Source organism: Leucopleurus acutus (genome assembly GCF_964270905.1).
Source record: "Leucopleurus acutus genome assembly, chromosome: 1".
In the NCBI taxonomy this organism is placed as follows: Eukaryota; Metazoa; Chordata; class Mammalia; order Artiodactyla; family Delphinidae; genus Leucopleurus; species Leucopleurus acutus.
The window spans coordinates 165,229,568-165,251,469 of NC_139142.1; positions in this window are offsets into that span (position 1 = coordinate 165,229,568).

Here is a 21,902-nt window from a genome sequence, read left to right on the forward strand (position 1 = left end):
TCGCTTTTCCTTGGTGTGTCAGGGTCTCTGGCATTCCTTTCCTGTTTCTGCGCATCCTTGCATTTCTCTCCAGCAGCCTCTCTTCCTCCCCCTTTTCTTCCCTTCTACTCTCTCCCTTAATTAGTTACAGTATGAAATTAAAGTATATTTTAGCATTTGTCGACTGGAATTTAATGTTCCCTGATCTTATATTAAAAGCAGACGTGTGGAATCTCAGGCCGAGCATTTCCCCAAGCCCGAGCCCCACATTCCTCTCCGCCTGCTGGCCACCTCCTTCTGGATGTCCCTCCACCTCGGAAAACCCAACTTGGCTACAGAGGGGACTCCCTGTCTTTTCTCCCCAAGACAGCTGCCCTTCCAGACTGCCCGGCTCTTGACAGGGACTCCCCATTCCCAGTCATTCAGCTTCAGAAGGTTGAGGCCATTCTTTTTTTTTTTTTTTTAAGTTCCCCATGGAGTCTTAACCACTGGACCACCAGGGAAGTCCCGAGGTTATTCTTCATTCTCGCTTCTCTCTCTCTCCCTCAAGGTCCAGTGTCTCTGATTCTTCCTTTCAGATGTCCTTTCCTGTCCATTCTCACTGCCATCACCATAGTATTCATCCAACCACTCATAGATGAATTTTGCTTATCCTTCAGTGTTTTGACATGTACTATAACTTCTCAAATTAATCATAATTTGATATTCCATAAAAATCTAGATATTTGGCTTCTCAAGGAAAACAACAATAATAACTACTATTACTACTACTACTACTACATGACCCAGCAACACTGAGCCTGAACTCCTGAATGGCAACATTTAGTTGGAGCTGGCTAGTGGCTCTCCCTTTGGGTGGGCCACACCCTCTCCAGTTTGCCTCTGGTTTCAGTGAAAGAAGCCTGACAAAAAAGAGTACTCGGGCTTCCCTGGTGGCGTAGTGGTTGAGGGTCCGCCTGCCGATGCAGGGGACGCGGATTCATGCCCCGGTCCGGGAAGATCCCACATGCCACGGAGCGGCTGGGCCCGTGAGCCGTGGCCGCTGGGCCTGCGTGTCCGGAGCCTGTGCTCTGCAACGGGAAAGGCCACAACAGTGAGAGGCCCGCGTTCCGCAAAAAAAAAAAAAAAAGAGTACTCATGTGAAGATCACATTTCTATCAAGTAAAAAATAGACAAAACTGGTCTGTCAGTGAGGTTAGAACAGTGATCTTCCTGGGGCGGGGGCCGAGGGGAGAAGCGGGCAGGAGACGGTGTACTCACTAGAACACGCACAAGGGAACCTTCTAAAGAGCTGAAAATGTTCTACATCCTGATTTGGTTGTGATTAGAGTGGTGTTTGTCGATGTAAAAAAATTACATAGAATAAAGTGCATACTTAAGATGTACTTTATTCTATGTAAATTATATATCAAAAGAAAGAAAGGGGGGGGAATGGTACAATGCCTAGCCTAGTACCAAGCACATAGGTGCTCAATAAATGACTGATATTGACATTTTCTTTAAGTATGAGAGCTCTGAAGCCAGGTGGCCTGGATTAGATGCCTGGTTCTACCATTTAGCAGCTACATGAACTTGAGCAGCTTACTAAACTTCCCTGTCCTCAGTTTCTTCATCAGTGAAATGCAGGCAACAAGACCTCACAGGATCATTGTGAGGTTTAACAAAGCACTTAGCACAGGGCCTAGCATAGGGTAAGTACCCAGTAAAGATTACTGGGAAATAAAGAAAATTCTGACGCCTGCTACAACATGGATGAACCTTAAAGACATTAGGCTAAATGAACAAGCTGTCAATAAAGGACTAATACTGTGTGATTACAGTTATACGAGGTACCTAGAGTAGTTAAACTCAGAGACAGAAAGTAGAGTGGTGGTTGCCAGGCGCGGGAAGGAGAGAGGGCATGGGGAGTTTACTATTTAATGGGTACAGAGTTTCAGTTTGTGAAGATGAAAGAGTTCTGGAGATGGATGGTGGGGACGGATGCACAACAATGTGCATGTACTTAATACCACTGAACTAAACACTTAAAACTGTTAAAATGATGAATTTTATGTTACTTATATTTTACCACAATAATAAATATTAAATATTATAAATAACAAATAAACAAACCAATAAATATTATCACGATGATGAGGCTGCGCTAGCCCATGAAGAAACTGAAATCGCATTTTTTTAAACTTGGGATTTTTGAGACCAGTCAGAGAACCCTCCAGCATTTTTAATGCCTATTTTTATGACTCTTTCAAGATTAAAATGTTAACAAGTAAATGTCCTAAGAATGAAAGATCATCTACTTAAATAAGACTTTTTCTCATATTCTGAGTTTTCTTATATATTCTGGTTTTCTCCTCTTGAAGGCATACACATTAAAAAACCAGATAGATCAGGGGAAACAACCAAAATGTCAAGATGACTATTCTCCAGCACCGTATATCAAATGAGTACCAAGTTTTGTGGTGAAAAGTCATGCCTGTCTTAGCAGATCATTTCCAAACTATGGAGTTGCTGTCTGTTCCTCTTATATTTCATTTCTAGCAAGCATTTGTTTGTGGGGTACCATATTTGTTCATTTTATACATATTTTGTATCTGTACTATTATGTGTAAAAATCTAGGAAAAATTTTCCAGAATGACACAATGTTTACCAGTGAAAGAAATGAAAACATCAAGCCCAGTGTGACAAGGGCTGGGCGGTCAGTCCCCAAAGACTCTGATGGCTGGAATAAAGGGAAAAGCAGAGAAGAGCCAGCTCAGCTCAGGCCCAGTTGTAGGACGTGCCCCATAGGATGCAGGGTGGGGAAAAGGAAAGATGGGGAGGCTTTCAGGAGCTTTGGGGCCTGGAGTTACCTAGGGAAGCATCCTTCTACACCTCTTCTTACCCCAGACCTGTTTGAAAAGTGTTTTTGTAATTGGTGACGATGATGATGAAGATGATGATGACAACTATGACGGTAGAAACCAACACGGTAACACCCCACTTCCCTCTGAGTTTGTCACTCGCACGGTGTTAAAGAAATAAAACGGCACTTTTCAAATGTTCCATTGGTTCTCAGAAGACTCCACTCCCCGGCCCAGTTCTGCAATAAGAACGCTTTTCTCTATCATGTTTCTATGGCCCTTTGCTTCCAGAAAGGATCACAGAGTTTTCTACACACATTACATATAGTATTAATCATTGCCACACTCCTATGAGGTGAGTATTTTTAGCTTCTTTTACAAACCCAGAAACCAGCATACAGAAGAGAATGCACTTATTCAGGGACATCAAACTGCAAAGAAGGGCAGCAGGGAAGAAAACTAACCACCTTGCACCTTGAGCCAGATCATTTGCTAGGTGCTGACATCCTAGCTCATTCTAATTCTCACAACAATTCCATAAGGTAGCTCCATTTTTCAGATGAGAACACCGAGACCCAGGGAGCTTACAAAACTTGCCCAAGAACTCTGTGCCAGACATGGGATTCACATCCAATGCTCTTGAGCATACAGGGAACCTTCCCCTCCTCAGACCTGTTTTGTTGCTTGAGATACACAGGAAGCCCTTTCGTGGTGGCCAGCATGAAAACAGTTTGATGGTTTCAACTGTCCACAAGTTTCAATATCAACCAAAAGCATAAGCTCAAAGACTCACCAATCTTTGGTGGTGCGAGTAGGAGCAGAATGCCCAAACGGTGAGAGGGAAAGGTTGTCTTGGCTCTGCCCTGGTCAGTCCACAGCTGAGCTTGGGCATCCAATGCTGGGAATTACACATTTGAGGGGCATCCACAAACAGGAGTTTCCAGAGAGTGAGGAAGCCAGAGGAAACTCCTTTGGGAAATAGTTGAAGGACCTGAGGGCATTCTGCTGTGAGGAGAGACATAGAGGGATGATATGAAAACGCCCTTGGGCTAAATGAAGCCTGTCCTGCAGAAATTGAGACAGATGTGTTGTCCCAGAGAGCAGGCTAGACCCCTTACTCATACAGGGGTATTGGAAAGATGCTTCAGAGGAATTCTGAAAACACCTTACACTTGGACTTAGTGAGGCATTTACATGGTATCACCATGTAAGGGACAATAACATGATGATACAGTTAGATGGACTGGGAGACTGGCCATCTTCTAACAGTCAGTTTAATGGAGGGTAGAAGCCAGCCTCCAAGATGCCTCTCGGCGATCCCCATGCCCTGGTATTCACACCCTTGTATGTCCCTTCCCACACTAATACAGGGTTGGCCTTATGTGACCAATAGACTACAGTGGACATGACCATGTGTGACTTCCAAAGCTAGGACAAAAAAGCATTGTGGCTTCGCCTTGTGCTCTTGTATCACTCACTGTGGTGGAAGCCAGGTGTCATGCCATGAGGCAGCTCCACCAGCAGGCCCTGTATGGAGAAGATCTGAAGCCTCCAGCCAACAGCAAACACCGACTCGCCAGCCATGTGAGTAAGCCACCTTTGACCTGGATCCTCAAGCCTCGGTCTAGCCTTCAGATGATGGGCCTGCAGCTGACATCTGACTGCAACCCCATGAGACAGCCCAAGCCAGAACTGCCTGGGCGAGCTTCTCCCAAATTCCTGACCCATAGAAACCATGAGGGATAGTAAATGAGTCTTAAGCCAGTAAGTTTTGGGGTGATGTGACACACAGCCATAATTACTGGGTTATGGAGCCATGGCATCCTAGGAGGGATGTCTCCAGTGCCCTGCCCTAGAACTCAGTCCCAGGCTGAGTGAAGACCCAGAAAAAGTTGTCCTCAACCTTCTCTAAGAGCCCTTCCTAGCTCAGAGATTCTCTTGTTCTGTAATGAGTAAACCTGCTGAACAATGCCAGCACAGTGCCTCTCAAACATCAGCAGGTATAGGAAACACCTGGGGGGTCTCATTAAAATGCAGATTCTGAGTCTGGGGTGGGCATGAGTGTCTGCATTTCCAACAAGCTCCCAGCTGACTGTGCTAGTCTGTAGACTACTCTGAGCAGTGAGAGTTTAGAACCTGCCTATGACAGCAGACCAGGTCAGGCAGCCTGGAAAAGGCAGTGGGCAGCTACAAAGTATTTGAGCAGAGGAGAGATAACCAGGATCAGAAATACTACACAAGGAGTTCCCTTGTGTAGACTCCTGCATTGAATAGGGGAACGTCCATATGCCACCAGGGGCTTTCAGACACTCATGTCCTTTGATTCTCTCAACACGGTCTTTAAAGTATCCAAATGCTTTCCCATCATGCTGGGTTTTCTGCAGCCTGTAAAGGTAGGCAGTGTGGAGTCATGCCAACCTGCACTCATTCACTACCTGGGTGGCCTCTTAGTCTCAGCTTCTTAGTGTGTAAAATGGTAACAAGAGTCACCTGCCAGGCCGTGGTATCAAGCAGTGTCTGGCACACAAAAGGTGCCTGTTATATGCTTCTTAGTTTCGTTACAAACTAGATGATCAATAAACATTCATTCCCTTCATTACAAAGATTAATTACCTAATTAATATTTTTCCTTGAATTGAATTGTCCTTCGTTAACCCCATGTGTCCTGGGATATATGTCAGATACGGCCCCATTTCACAGATAGGGTGCGGTTTCTTCTCACCAAGAGCATCTGATGAATGAATACTGACATGAGAATTCATGACCCTCCTGTTGGAATTTTAAAGTTTTTTTTTTCTAGAAGGGTCATTTCCCCTGGTCCCGACATTAGGGCCAGTAACTAATAAGATTTCATCCCATTTCTTTGAAAGTTGCTGTTTCCATCTAAGGGGTTCTGGTCACTGTCCTGTCAGCAGTGCCCAAAGTGCTCTGCAACTTAGAGACCTGACTCGGAGAAGCCAACAGACTCAGGTAGAACACTGGTGAAGCCAGAATCGCCAACCAGTGGAACACCTTAACCCCAGCTCCCCGGACCAGCGGGTGGAGTGGGCACCATGCCCTCCCTAGGCTTCACTGTCCTGTGCAGGGAAGGGCTGGGGGCCAGCTCCAGAGAATGTGCTGGGCCAGGGCCAGTCCTGCCCCGCAGAAGAGATGGCTAGTAAAATACCCACACAATTCCAGAGGACTCACGCTGGGGAAAGTGAGGCACTCCGACTCCTTTTAGCCAAGGAAAAGCTGGGTCTGTTATCTCTGTAATGGGCAGCCCGCAAAGATCCCACTTCTTGTCTTTCTCCATTCAGTCCCTGCCCAGTCAGGGGTCTAGCGGCTTCTACCACACTGACCAAGGCCACTAAATCTTAGTGTCAATCACCAGCAGCTTCCTCCATAAGGACCCTGAAGGCCACCAGCCAGCCTGGGTCCCCCAAAGTGCTAAGGTTGAACCAGCAGCTTGTGTAGCAGCAGAGAGTATGACCTTGGGTTTGAATTCAAACCCCACCTTGACTGGTAACTCCATTACCCTCTGAGCCTCAGTTTTCATATCTTTTTTTTTTCTTTTCTTTGCAAGGGGAGATTAGTTGTAATATTTACGTGTATTTACCTCATTGGGCTCTTTGAGAAAATTAAATGAGACATTAATGTGTATTAAACAACCAGCTCAGAAGGTCTTCAAAACCTGTTCGTTCTTTTATTCTTTTGCGTGGAAACAAAATTAAGGAGGGTGGTCTCTACAGCTACTGGAGAATTCCTGCTTCATTTGAGATGTCCTTGGTCTCTCCTAGATTTTGAAAACCCTCAGCCTTTGGTCTTGAGGCTCCCAGCCCCAGCACGCCTCCCAGCTGTCCCCTAACTTCCTCCCCACCGCCACCACCAGCCCCGCTCCGCACTCCCCTGCCATCTCGCCGCACCCCATCCCCAAAAACTTTCAGCCAGCTCTTCAGGAGGGTCCTTCCGAATTGTGGCCTGGGAGCAGGGGGCCACGCCCCTCCCTATCGCATCTTGAGGGGCGTCAGCTGCAGACCCCCGCGCGGGCGCCGGGGAGCCCTGTCCGGCCGCGGCGGCTGCAGAGCCGGGCCCGCAGGGGCTGCCAGTGCGGGTACAGCCCTCCCGGGCCCCTCCGACTGAGGAGCGGCCGACCGCATTGCAGACGCGGGCGCTCCAGCCCTTCCCGCGCCGCCGTCCTCCGGCGGGCGCCGGGGCCGCCGGGGCCGCGCCGCGGCGGGGAGCGCTCCTCTCGCGCCCTGCGCGCCCGGCGGCTTCCCTAGCCGCGCGCCGGTCCGCGCCTCTGCCTTCCCCTCCCTTTGTCGGCCGCCCCTCGGGTCCCCCGGGGGTGGGGTTTCCCTTCGCGCTCGCCCCCTCCCGCCCCGCTCCTGGGCCTTCCCCTCCCCCGCCCGCCCCTATGTATGTGTCACCGCGCGCCGTGCCCGCCCGCCCACCTACCTTCCCGCTGCTCCAGAGGGGGCTCTCAGAGCTGAGGACGCGCGCGGCGCTGCTCAAGTCTCTCTCTCAGCACCCTCGCCGGCCGGCATCTGACACGGGTGCCAGGGGGCTCCGGGCGCCTTTCAGTGTCCCTTCCCTAGGCCGGCCGGGACTCCGCAACCCAGACGCTGCCGCTGCGGCCACCGCCCGAGGGGACCTGCGGACAGGACGCCGGCAGGAGGAGGAGTGCGCAGCGCCCTCCCAGAGCGTCTCCGCCTGTGCGCGGCGAGACCCGGGCTTCCTGGCCCCAGGAGACCCCGCTGCCTCGCCAAGTGTATGGGACTGAAGTTCTTGGAGAAGGGAGCCCAACTCTTCAAGGTAACCGTCTCCTGCCCTCCAGAGAGAGGCTCTCCCAGGGCGCCTGGCGAGTCGGGAGCGGTGCTGTGGCTGCCCCCTCTGTGCTGGAGGCTGTGCTGCCTCCGTCTCCCCCACCCCCCAGGGAGGTGTGTGCTGGGGGCCCCGACATCCACCGGCTGCGTCCGCAGTGGACTTGAGCAAACTTTCTGGCTGTTGCAGACTCAGAGTGAATGGGGCGAAGGGACACGTGAGGAGGGGCTCTTGTCTCCTGGTCCCCAGAATTAAGGGACCCACTTTTCAAGCCCCAGGGTCTGGGAGGAGCCATAGTGGACAGAGTAGCAGCTCCAGAGTCAGGAAACTGTGGGTCCAAATCCCGCTGTGCTATTTTTGAGCTGGGGGAGTTGCTTCATCTTCCTGAGCCTTGGCCTGCCCTCTGTCAGTGGGGAAGGAGGAGGCCTCTTCAGCAGCAGAGTGGCTGAGGAATAAACGAAATGACACGGCAGTGTGTCAGATACCCAGCAGGTGCCTAAGTAGAGGCTGAGAGAACCCTTTGGTCCCACTTCCTTGGCCACTGGGCACCCGGAGGGGTGGGGGAAAGCCAGGAGGAATTGGCAGAGCCTGGGACAGGGCTCCTGAGCTGCCAGCAAGGGAGACAAGAGCAGCGCTCTGAACATGCCACCAAGAAGGGGCATTTCTCAAGGAAAAGGAGGGGAGGGGAGGACACATGGCCATGGGTTGCCTTTCCATCTCTGGATCCCTCTGCAGAAGAAGCCAGTGATGGTGGAGCAGGAACCCTTTCTACCCCTGGGGTTGGGTAGGCAGTTGTCAATGCCAATGGAAGCCACATTCTAGGCTACAGCAAACTGTAGGGGTGGGAGTCATCTCCTATTGGGGGACAAGATCCAACCCAAACTTCTTCATCATTCTCCTCCTTGCAGTCATAGCAGGGTTCTGATGGGGTTTTTCTAGGGTTTCACCACTAAGGAACCCAGGTCTCTGCATTTTGATTGATGTGTAAATTCCAGTTTTGCGGGCGGGGGCGGGGGGGGGGGTGCTGGCTACCAGGAGGGAAGGGAGGAAGATGTAAAGCTGAATTGGGTTAGTGTGGCATTTTGGTTCCTGGATGCTGCGGTGGGCGGGTAGCTGACAGTCTGAAACACACTCATCTCATCTCATGATAAGTGAAAGTGAACCTAGAAAGGTGTGATCATTCACTAAAGGTTGCACTGTGACTTAGGGGTAGGGGTAGGACTAGAATCTAGGTTTTCTGAGGCCATAGTTGATCACGAGTACTGATTGAAGGGTCCGGAGGTCTGGGATCAAATCCTCCTCTCTCTTCCTTGTCTTCTGGGCTGCCAGGGAGAAGGGGCAAAGGGGCTTAGGAGGCTCTGTGAAGATCCATGTTGGCGTGTTGGCCTGTCAGTCACTGAGCCAGGAAGAGACTACTCAGGAATGGAAAAGCAATGGGGGAGAAAACCCAAAAGCTCGTTAGGGGTGGGAGTGTGGGGCTGGGGAGACGCTTCTAACCTGAAAGAAAAAATTACAGAACAAAAGATCCCTCCAGTTTAAGAAGTTTTGGATGGAGGAATTATCAAAAGGAAGAAAATCTCTCTCAGAGAAATGCTGCAATTCCTCAGGTTACATCAAGTTGTGTTTAAATTCGATGTATTTCTGTGTAGTTTCTAGCTAAATGCCTGGTATATTCATTCATTCATTCTCTGACATCTGCTAAGCACCACCTAGGTGCCAGGCTCTGTGCTCAGTGCTGGCCCATAGCGGGTCCTCAATAAACAGAAGCTGTGATGTGACCCAAGCAAAGCTCTTAGCACAGTGCCTGCCACTGGACAAGTACTCAAAGCTGTTCGATATTATTATTATTACTGATTTTAATCTTAAGTAGAAGTTTTTCCTTCCTAGAATTTTCAGTGAAAATCATACTTAAATTGGCATTCTTCCTTTATTATTTGAAAGCCCTCTGATCAACACAAGAGCAAAGAAGCCAGAGGGGAAAACAACATATATTATTACTTCTTTGGAGGAAGTCTGTGCGCTTGAGGGGTGAGCTCCTGCGCTGTCTGGTGTGAGCCACACCTGTCCCCATGCCTTTCCTCACACCCAGGCACACATTTTGCCCCTGTCACCCTCTCACACACACACTCCTATCCCAGGCAGCCTGTACCCCCGCCTGCCAAGATGGGGCACTCTCCATCCTCACAGACCCAGAATGGCCTGTCAGACTCCCCAGTCTGAGAGGGAGTCCAAGAGAGAGCTCGCCTGCTGAGCTGGTGGGAAAGAGCCATGTGGGTGGGCAGGCAGCCTGCCGGCCAAGGCAGACCCGGGTTCAAATCCCGGCTCGGCCAACTACTAGCTACATGACTTTGTCAAGCAAGGTTTCCTTGACAAAGGAAACTCAGTTTCCTCTTCTCTAAAAAGGGGATGAAAACCTCCGATTGGGGATTTTTATGAGAATTAAAAGACGCAGTGTGGGTGCCTTGTTTGGCTCTCAGCAGGTACCACAAACCTGAATTCCTCTCCTCTAGTGGTTTCTAGGCCCCTTTGGGGTCCCAGTTCTGTCTTAGTAAAAGACCGTGTGTCCAACTTTTGGTGTGGATTTTTTTAATGATCCCTGCTAGAACCTGGTCCCCCCAAGGCCCTTCTTGTTGGATACTAGGAAGACCTCAGCTGAGCCAGGGGAAGCCCGCAGGACCCTGTTCGGAGTGTCATTTTTAGTCCGCTCGCACATGAACATCTAGAACAGGAGTGGTCCAATTGCTGGTTTTGAAACCAATTTCGTGGAGGTTTAATGAAATAGGAAAGAATAATCTCATAGTGCCTCCCATGTCACAAAGGTAAGTATTGCTTCTGGAAACTTTTCTTTCTGATATATACTTATGCAGGTCTACATAAGTGTATATATGTTGATAATATATATGTATACACACAAATAGACACAAATTTGGTATTTGTATAATGTATTTCTTACTGCGGGTTGTGATCAAAAGAATTTGGAAGACTCTGATCCTGATGATATTTCTGTCTCTGAGAAATTCCTGCCTCGTGGCTCCAGCTGGCGGGCGCTGGGGCATCCTTGCTGCCCCTATAGGAACAAAACCCTTAAGTATCATGGGAGTAGAGGCAGCGAGGGATGGAAGCTGGAGGTGGGAGTGAAGGGCAAGTTCAAGGAAGAGGACAAGCCTGCTTACAAGTGGAGCAGAAGAAGAGACAGGGCTAATGGACTGCCCTGGTAAAGGGGGTCTGTGGACGGGAACACATCTTGAAATGGGAGCCGGGAGCCATCCTCTCCTGCTGTCACCAGGCTGCCTGTGGGCCATGCTTTGGGTCCTGATGGGAGCTTTACTACCACCCTCCTTCCTTAAGAAAGCCCTGTTGCAGGGGGCAAAGGTTGGGCTGTCCGTGTGGCATCTCCCCTGGGGAGGCTGCTCTCCTTCCCCTGACCTAACAGAACAGCCCCATCCCTGTCAGGGGGTCTGGGCCCCTGGGCACGGTGGGAGCTGGAGTGGTGACTGAAGAGGATGGGATGCTGGGGGTGGGCAAGGGTAGGGGTAGAGGGAGGGAGCGGGATTGAGGCAAAGGGAGGACCAGAGAGACGGGAATTTGTAGGGAAACCGGTAAAACGGTTCCTTTTTTAAAAAGTTGAATCCAGGGCAAGAACGGAAACGGTAGAGTTTACTTTTAAAAACTCAGAGCCTTCTTGTAAGCGGCCGAGTATGTGTGTGTGTGTGAGTGTGTGTATGTGTGTGCTGGGAGGGCGGCCCTGTGGGCTGGCCTGGGAGTGTAAGAGGCGACTTTTCTCCCTCTCAATGGCCTTACAGTGTATCCTAAAGAAGCTTTTTGTTAAACTCATGAATAGGTGGATTTGGGGTGTGTGATGCTGGGCACCGTGATTTGGATATTTGGTTACCTTTGAGGTTACATGTTTTTCCTTTTAAGACACACACCCAAAAAGGGAGCCACCTCTGCTGCATATGGTCTTGGGGCGGGAAGGGGGGGTACTTCCCGTCTCTCTGTAATTGATTTGACTTGGGGAGCAAGAGTAGGAAGGAGAAACCCAAGACTGGGCAGATCTTAATGTCCAGCCTGGGAGACAGCCCCTCTCCTCAACCCCTGGACTCCGGGCCTCTGAGGTAGAACATGGCAGTTCCCAGGCCACAGACGTCCAGGGCTTCAGGGCCAGTGAGGACCCTTATTTAAGAGATGGCAAAGGGGACCAAGGCCTAGAGAGGAAAAGGTATTGTGCTCCAGGCCAGCCCAGTGCAGGTCAGTGAGGATCTGGAAGGGAACCTAGGCCTTCAGGCCCTCATCCTGAAACATACCATGCCCGTGGAAACTACTCGTTCGTTCATTCATTCATTCATTCATTCTTCTTTCAGCAGCACTTGTCACATGCTAGGCACAGCACTAGGTGTGGGTAACACAGCAGTGAATAAAACAATTCACTCTTCCTGCCCTCCAGCCACTCATGGTCTAAAGGGGAAGACAGGTTATAATCAACTTGACCCTGACCCCTCATTTCTATAAAGCAGTGGTTCTCAACTGGGGAGCTATTTTGCCCCCCAGGGAACATTTGGTCATGTCTGTAGACAATTTTTGTTGTCACCGTGGGAGAGGAGCGATACTACTGGCATCTAGTGGGTAGAGACCAGGGATGCTGCTAAACATTTACAATGCACAGGACAGTGCCTTCTCCTCAACAAGAGAGAATTATACAGCCCCAAATGTCCCTAGTGCCAAGATTAAGAAACTCTGCTCCAGATCTTCATTTAGTCATTGGGTCAGGCCATGCCCAACTGTGTGTAACAGCAGGAAGGTAAGCTGGGGGTAGGAGGGCAAGAAGGGAGAGTTTGGCAGGCAATAAAGAGGAGACAACAAATGAAAAAAGAGCCAGGGGCACAGAGGTAAAGTAGAGAGAACTTGGACTCTGGTGGCCCAGATACAGGTTGAAATCCGAACTATGAGCACTTAGACAAGTCATCTTCTCTGAGCCTCAGTTTCTGCACCTGTGAAATTGGGCTTGTGAGACAGCTGAGAGAATTCAAGATAAAGCAAATAAAGGACTTGACACAGAGTAGACCTACAATAAAATAGCAGCTGTTATGATTATCTGAGGTTTTTAAAGGTCCCACTATGGAAAGTTACAGTATCAGCAGGTACGGACATGTGATCATGAGGTCAAAGAAGGTTGCTGTTTGGGACACGGTTGCCACAATAATGCCTTCTGCTTCTGGGGGTGCAGGGTCAGCACCTCTTCACACACACAGCTCCCAGCAAGGGGTGAGAAGATGGGAGAACGGTTAGCTGCAGCAAGAAGCCCAATGTGTGCATCCTCCAGTGTGTGCAGGGGGAAGAGCACTGACTTGGAGTCACATGAACTGGGCACTGACTGGCTGTGTGATGTGGGGAAATTGTTTCACCTCTCTGAGCCTCAGGTTCCTTATCTGTAAAATGGATATACTAAGCCCTGCCCTCATAGGTTGAGATCCAGTGAGAAATTACTGTCCAGGAAGGGGTGCCTGTGAAGGGGTGCCTGTGAAGCCCAAGCAGGACTCTTTTGTATCTGGTGTGCATTGTGCCCAAACCAGTGCTGGGCACAGTCTGAATGAACGAATGAACAAACCAGTGGACCACTGCACTATAAACTCCTCTCAATTCTTGACAAGGAAAGTGCCAGCAACACCCAAACAGGCATCCTCCACTTTGCCACTCTATCCCAAGAAAGCCAGAAGCCAGGACCTCTGGTTCCCAGTGCCTGCTAGGGTCAGGTTACCGCACCAGGCAGCAGCGCCCTCTAGAGGGAACTGCAGGTACAGCCTTTGAGCCATTGAGTTGTGACAGTCCCAAGAGCAGGATCCCCATGGGGGAAGGGAGGTAGGAATGGGACATCAGAACTGAGGAAGCTGCTGAATAGAGGACCAAATCAGGATCAGGAACCTGGAGACTTATCTCAGTGCAGGCACGTCATTGAATACCTCCATTTTCCTTTCTTTAAAATGGAACCATTACTCAACCACATGGAGTTGAAATCACAACAAATTAAGGCCTAACTGAAAGCCACTAGCCAAATGGGTGGATTTGGGAAATCAGCAAACTTCCCTGAGCCTTCTCAGAATCATGAAGCATTAGAGCACAGGGGGACTAAGGAGACATTTAAATCACCTGGCTCCTTCATCATGCAGGTGAAGAGACTGAGTCCCAGAGAGGGGAGGGCCTTGGACTGGGAGGGCACAGGCTGCTCTTGGCAGAGCCACGGCTTTAACCAGGCTTCTGAGGCTCCTCCCTCCACATCATATGTCACGTCCAAACCAGTAATAGGAGGTGCTAGGTCACATAAACACTGTGCCATCCCATCCAACTGTGGACACATTTTGTCCTGGGACCACCCATTGCCCACCCTTGGGCCACCTTCTGACTCTGTCCTTCCAGGGTCCTTCCTGGCCCCAGGGTTGCTTTGGGGAAGAAAACCCTTTAGAAGAGAAATGTCCAAGGAAAGGGGGGAGCCCAGACTCCCGTCTCTCTCAAGAAACCTGGGCTTCCTTGTCCTGGCCACCACCCTGGGTCATATGTAGGGGTATTTTCCCCAACAAACCCTAGATCTTCCCTGACCTTCCCTCCACTACTTCCCTTCCCCATCGAGGGTGCTCCTTCCGCCTCCCGACCAAACCCCCTCACTTTGACATGCTTATTCAGATGGTTCAGGGGAACACCTGGATTTTAGGATGACTCAGGGATGTAGCAGATGTTTGCCAGTTTTACGAGGCACTGAAAAAGGGGCCTGGAAGGCTGTCACCAGAGGTAACCTCTGTCCCTAGAATCAGAAACATTTAAGGAGCTTTTGAGAAACAAGGGTTCCCAGGCCTCATGTGCCCCCAGAGATTGTTGATAGTGGGGGGCAGGTTAGTAATCTGCATTTTTCAAAATCTCCCCAGGTGATTCTAATGCAGTCCTGATTCTGAACCCCTAGTTTAAAGCCCAAAACAGTTCCTCCTGTTGTGTTTGGTTCTAAGCCCCTCCCTCTAGCCCTGCCTCTCAAGGTGACTTGTCCTCCCTTCCCTGCAGACAGAACTACAGCCTCTGGCCTCACCTTTGTCCTTTAGGGGAGTGAGAAAGTGGAAGCCTGCCTCCCCTCTCCTGCCTGAGACAGGGGCCCTTCTTCCTTAACACAATTGTCCTTGACCCTGGATTAAAGTACCTTTGTCCCAAGGGGCAGAAAAAGCTAGGCCAGAGTTCCCCAAAGTAGAACATTCCTTCCAGGGATGTCAGTAGCATTGCATGTAAAAAGGATCTCATCCCTAAGAGTTAAACAGAATAAAAAGTGCCCTTTCTTGCAGGACTTCTCAATATGCTAAGGGGCATTGGAAATCTCCATCAAGTTCCTCACATTGAATGTGACCAGAGAACTCTTCTTCCCTAGAGCAGAGTGAGGGACTCAGTCTAGAGATGCTGATCTAGGCAGTCAGCCAGGTCTGATGCTGCAGCAGGAATGAGGCTGCTGCACCAGGGCCCCAGGGCCAACCCGGGACAAGGGAGACCCCACCAAGTAGAGCTTAAAACCCTAAACTTCAAATGCAGTCACTGACCCAACAAGCCCTCTCCACCCCCAGGGCAAGGCTGGACCCAACCTCTCCTTTTTCACCTCCTACCTGCTACCTTCCGTTTAAAGGGTGGTCATGTTGGAAGCTCATTTTAGTTCCTTTTTTTCCCTGGATTTAAAAGAAAAATGGGGAGAGAGGTAGAACATTCAGTGTGGTTTTCCGGAGGGTGGGGCCCTGGCTCCTTGACTGAGTCCTGCATCTGAACACTTTCTCTCTCCAGACCTGACTGCCCTTGCCTCCTACCCGATCGGCTGCAGGCCTAACCCTGTGTGCTCTACTGGCTGTCCGACTCCAGGGGGCACCAGTCTCCCAGAAGTCTCAGTGGGTAGCATCCCCAGGGGGGAATGGCAGCCCCAGAGCTGAGCAAAGAGGTGCCCTGTCTACCTACCTGTCTCTGTCTCCTGTCCTCACCACTCCATTGGTGGGCTTCACCCCCACCCAGGCCCACACAGCCCAGCCAGGGGGCTTCTCCAGCCCTTTCCTCAGCCCTTAATTCCCCTTAGGGCAGCCTCATTCTGGGATTCCTACTTGCTTCCTAAGCCCAGCCTGCAGTGGCTTCTGCTGTAACTCGCTTTGGTGATGTTTTAAGAGACAGGGTCCCCCTGGTGTGAGGGAACCTGATTGCTTAGATTGTCTTCAAACCCATCCCTGAGGGAGAGGACTGCTATGTAGCCGGGTTGGGGATTGGAGTGGCTTTGTTAGTCAAGGAAGCTCCTAGCACTGGCTCAGAGCCTTGGCCTCCTACTGCCCCCTCGACCCACCTCGGCCTCCATCGCTCGTCTCTCAGGAGCTCCCTCTGCCCTCTCAGTGCCTGGGAGCGCCCGGGCTTTACCCACGGGGGTCAGCAAGACTCTTATATACACCAGATAAGGCTCAGGCAACTTCAATGGCTGGAAACTGGCAACTAGTCTGGACTGCTCCTCAGTCACTGCAAGTACCCTGTGGGATGACCTACCCTTAGATGCAGGCAGCAATCATGCCTGCCTCAGCCCTCTGGGGATTGCAGAGGCCCTTAGAAGGCCGTAGAGATGTGGTCCTCTCACACTAAGAATAAAGCCCAATCCCCTTCTTTGGCCCAAGGCCCTCAGGAGCTGTCTCCCTGCCATCTCAGCATCCATGATTCACTCTCCCCTCATCCACCACCCTCCAGCCACTGGCCTCCCACTTCGTTCCCACCTCAGGGCCTTTGCCCACATGGTCTCCCCTGCCAGGATGCCCTTCCCACATCACTTTGCGTAGCTGGTTCATTCTGGTCATTCAGGTCCAAATGTCACCTCCTTGGTGAAGCCTTTAAGTTGGCCACCCAATTTCAAGAAGTTGAACACCTCTACCCCAACGCCCCAGCAATCCTTTGTTGCATTTTCTCTGTAGCTTATCACTATCTAAAAGTTGCTGCTTGGTTGTTTTCCTTGGTGGTTGTCTGCCCCCTTCCCAGCCCCTCCAACAACAAAAGCTGCATGGGACAGGAGCCCTGTCTGTCTTGATCATCTTCTGTCTCCAACACCTAGAAAATGCTTAGCATGCAGTAGGTGCTCAGTCAAAGTCTGCTGAGTGACTTCAATCCAGTAATTTTCAAACCATGCTCCACAAGGAGTCAGCATGGGGGCGGGTGTCTCTGACACCCCTCAGGGGCCACGGAAGTGAGTTGAGAGGGGCAGTGATTGTGAGGGTCTGTGTCAGGTTCTATGAGAACAACTCTGATTTTATGTCTTTTGAAAGCCATCGTGTGGTGCATCTTTCTCTTGTCATAGATATGAAAGCTGGGACCTAGAAAAGAGTATGTCCTGGCTAGAGGTGTGGCTGTCAGAGCTGGAACAAGGGCCCAGTCTCCCAGCTCCCCATGCTCTATCTCCAGAACATGGTGGCTGTCTAAGAACAGTCCCCACTGTCCCAGCCACCTTAGTAGGCCCATCCCACCCTGGCCAGGGCCCAGGGACTTTGCATAGTCACCTGGGCCAGCTGATGTTCTGCCATCAGCGGGACCCAGCTGAGGAGAGGAATGGCCACTCCCCTTCCAAGCTTTCCTTAGCAGTTCATGATGAATTGAATGTCTTGGGGAGCAGCTGCTTCTAGAAATAAATTTACATTTTTAGGTTCTACCACCTTTGGAGCTTCAAATTCTATCATTGGGCCACCCAACATGGACCATGGGCTATCTTTCATCTCATTTCCTGTACATCTTTCAAGCTGCAGGGTCCCAGCACTACCCATGACATGGTAGGAGGTAGGCCAGGCACCGGGGAGAGCATAGAGAACAAGACGAGGTTTCCTTGGCCTCAGAGCTCAGAGTCTTCATGATTCTGAAGACCTCAGTGTGCAGCTCTTCTGCACCTTCACTGTCCACACTGAGCAACATTACCCCCGACCAGCTCTGCACCTGTCCTCTCAGGCCCTGCCCACTCTGGGCCCACTCTGGGCCTTCCTTGAACTCCAGCTCCACCTTGTCTTTCTTTTGTGGTGCACATTGTCACCTACATTTTATTCCCAGTTCCCTTCCTGGTGACATCTAGCACTTGGACTCACCAAGAAATCCATCAGGCCACTGTCTTCCAGGGGTGGAGTCAGGTCAAAGGGCTCCAGGCCCAGTTTGGCCAATTCGCCAGCAGTGTGACCTTGCCAGAGTTGATTAGTCTTGCATGCCTCAGTTTCCTTATCTGCAAATTGGGTATAATGACTCTCCCCTCATAAGTTTATTGGGAGGATAAAGCAAGATAACATAGCTAAACCAAGGTACATAGCACAGAGCAAGTGCTCTCGAAACACTCTCAAAGCTGTTCATCATGAATATCCCCGGACCCGTTCCTGGTGTCTCAGAACCTGACGTTTTGTAGCAGTGGGTTGGCTGATCATGTGACTGCCTCCTCTTGCCCAAACGGAAGTTCGTCAGTTGCTTTCCTGCCCACTTATACTCTTAAGGTAGTCATACAAGCTTGGAGCAGGAAGGGACCTGAGGGATGCAACAAGAGCCTTATGTTCCCTGCCACCTTGAAGCTAGCACAAGTCTCCCGACACACCTGGAAACTGCAGCAAGCCTACTGTACCATTGTAATGACCTCATCTTAACGATTATATCTGCAAAGATTCTATTTCCAGATAAGGTCACATTCACAGGTACTGGGGGTTAGAGCTTCAACATATCTTTTGGGGTGGGGGAGAGACAAAATTCAGCCTATGGCATCCTTTATTGACTTGCTGTTATATTTTAGATCTATGCTTCATTTGTAAGATATAAAGGAAGTTCTATCAGGGAAGGCAGATTAAATAAATGATATATCTTCCAATAGGTCAGTGCGTGTAAGCTAACCAGAGACTGGGAAAGTTGAGTACAAAGGATATAAATGCCTTCCCATGACCTGAACCAAACTCTCCACGTACGCACACTTCATGCTGCGTCAGCAGGAAGCTCTTTGAAGTAGGTCTAATTATCCCTATTTTATAGATAGTGAAACTGAGGCAAAGTTGTTAAGTGGTAGGGCCAGGACTTGCACTCATGACTCTCTGATTATAAAGTTCATGGTTTCCTGGCTATTCTGTGCACTGTGCCTCGAGAGAAGATGAATTTCCCAGACCAGACCCTGACATCTAGCATATGAAAGAGAAGCACCAGGGCTTGTTACCCAGTCTGGGGCCTGTCCTTCCGGGGGTGTGTGTAAAGCCCTGTTTATTCCTGCACACCATGCCCTTGAACTTCATGGGGATTCCTTGGCTCAGAGTCAGGGCCACCTTCAGGAGAGGGAGCCATGAGCTGGAAAGACCTTGGGCCCAAAGTCTGTTGAACACTCACTGTGACAGAAGAAAATTCTGTTTCCCAGCAGGTTTCCAAGACTTCTAACACATAGACAACTGTCTCCCTCCTCCCTTCCTCCCTGAGACACTCCTCCCCACCTCCCCACACCAACCCTAATTGGCTGTCACCTTGGTCACCGGGGAGTCCATTGGCTTTGACCCACAAACTCCAGTTCTCCTAACGGCCTGGCAGGACTGGAGCTTATTTTCTACTGCGATTGTCCTGAATGTAGATTCTTTTTTTTTTTTTTTAAGAAGGACATAAGCTCAGCTTTTTATTTATTTATTTATTTTTTTTGACTGTGTTGGGTCTTCGTTTCTGTGCGAGGGCTTTCTCTAGTTGCGGCAAGTGGGGGCCACTCTTCATTGCGGTGCGCAGGTCTCTCACTATCAGGGCCTCTCTTGTTGTGGAGCACAGGCTCCAGACGTGCAGGCTCAGTAGTTGTGGCTCACAGGCCTAGTTGCTCCGTGGCATGTGGGATCTTCCCATACCAGGGCTCAAACCCGTGTCCTCTGCATTGGCAGGCAGATTCTCAACCACTGCGCCACCAGGGAAGCCCCTAGATTTTTTTAAAGGATATAAAATTTCATTTTATTTTTAGAAACATTTTTCCTTTAAAAAATAATAGAGAACAACATAGAAAGTTTAGGAAATAAAAATGCTCAAAATGGAAAAAATTAAAATCTACTGTAAACTCTCCCCCAACGATGACCAGAGTTAAATTTCTATTTATTTTTCTGGTCTTTTTTCTGTGAATAGGTATACATAAGTACAGAATGGAATTGCATTCTACATATTATTTTGCAACTTGATTTTTGAGCTTTATGATATAGTGTGAACATGTTTCCAAGTCAGTAAACAGTTTTCCATAATTGGACTATTCTACATGCCAGGCTCTCTACTGGACACAGTAGGGAATACAAAAGGAGAAATTAAAAGTTTTCCCTGACTTTCCGGAAAGCCCACAAGCTAGGTCGGAGAAAGTGATGTGTGCTCATCATGTGATGCAGAGAGCCCTAGTTCCTTGCCCTCGTACAGCTGATTGTGCAGCTGTGAGTGAATTTTTCCATCAAGGGAAATTAGCATCAGGCTATCCTGGGTTGGAGGCTCAGCTACAGTGCAGTGGTGGTCACTGGGAGAGAGCACGCTTTAGTAAGAAACTCTGCAGGCATTCCGCTGATGGGTCTGTGTTCCCAGTGAGCTAGAGACAAGGAGCTCAAATTTGCTGCTCCCAGGGTTGGCCTCCATTCCCTCATTTCTCTGAGTGAGAGCATTTTGAGGCACTACACGTGTATCTAGTGTTTCATGACATGTATTTCTCATACAACATGGCCCTCCTAACAAGCAATTCATCTGCTGCTCAGATAAACAAACAACAGCCCCACCCAGTAATGGGAGAAAGATGATTGTGTTCAACTCTTTAGGAGAGAAGGGGGGGGCTCCGCCATGACACCTTCCTAAGAGATTTTCAAGGTGAGTTTTGATCGTACCTGGTTTCCATCTTGTGTGTGGCTTTAGAGCCCAACCCCATGAAGATGCAGCTCCTCTCTGGGGTATGTGAAGGCGTCCCAGGATGCTGGAGACCAGGTGGTACCCGGGAGAGCCCTGAGTATGTGAAGGCCTCCTTGGATATAAAAAACAGTCCAGAAAAACATGGAACCTGTCCAATAGAAATAGCATGCAAAGATCTCTAGATGTTTCCAGTTACGGATATATATTTGCCTCCTCAAAAGGAAAGACAGTAGTCCAGTTCATAGAGACAGAAAGTAGAATGGTGGTTGCCAGGGGCTGGGCGAGAGGGGAGGAGGGGAAATGGGAGTTATTGTCTAATGGGTACAGAATTTCAGTTTTGCAGGATGAAAGGTGTTCTAAAGATGGATAGTGGTGATGGTTAAGAAACAGGGCTTCCCTGGCGGCGCAGTGGTTGGGAGTCCGCCTGCCGATGCAGGGGACATGGGTTCGTGCCCCGGTCTGGGAAGATCCCACATGCCACGGAGCGGCTGGGCCCGTGAGCCATGGCCGCTGAGCCTGCGCTTCCGGAGCCTGTGCTCTGCAACGGGAGAGGCCACAACAGTGAGAGGTCCGCAAAAAAAAAAAAAAAAAAGAAACAATGTGAATGCACTTAATGCCACTGAACTATAAAATATATGAACTTGAAAATAGATAAGATGGTAAATGTTATGTGTATTTTATCACAGCTTTTTTAAAAAGGAGATCAATTTGTTAAAAAGGGAAAGGTAACTTTCTTGTGAGGACAATGTTGTTGAAGAAACCCCGACTGGGAGGCAGCAGATGGCATGAATCCCTAGAAGGTGCTTTCATGAAGCTCGCTGCTCTGGCATCCTGTCGGGAGGCTGTTGGGCACCATAATCCTGACAGCCTTGCAGGGCACAGTTACACAGCCAGGAACAGCTGGCAGAGAACTGGGGACACGCCAGGGACAGCTGGAAAGGGAGGAAACGGGAACGGGGTGGGGGCAACATCATCTCATGTCGATGTTTGCACCTCTTCGCCGACTATTCTCGAACAAGTCAAGAGTCAGAGAGGTCTGTGAGGGGCTCAGAGAGCAAACTCTCTGCCTCTCGTGAGGTCTTATTCTACAGCACCGAGGCGCCTTGGTGCTTTGAGTCAAAATGCGAAGCCTCCCCGTGTAGGAGGCACACAACTAATCTCCGTCCTTTGAATCGTGCCTTTAAGCTGAGGCCACAGATTGTCAAAGGTCTTTGGGTGACAAGAACAGACTCGTGACAGGCTGCGTCCTCAGCACCTGCCCCCATCCCTGGCACAGGCATGGGAAGCAGAGAATTGGCTAGGAGCACTGGTTTTGGAGTCAGACTAATCTGGGTTTGAATTCTGGCTCGGCCACTCCTTGGCTGTGGGATTTACGGTAAGTCATTTACCCACGCTGAGCC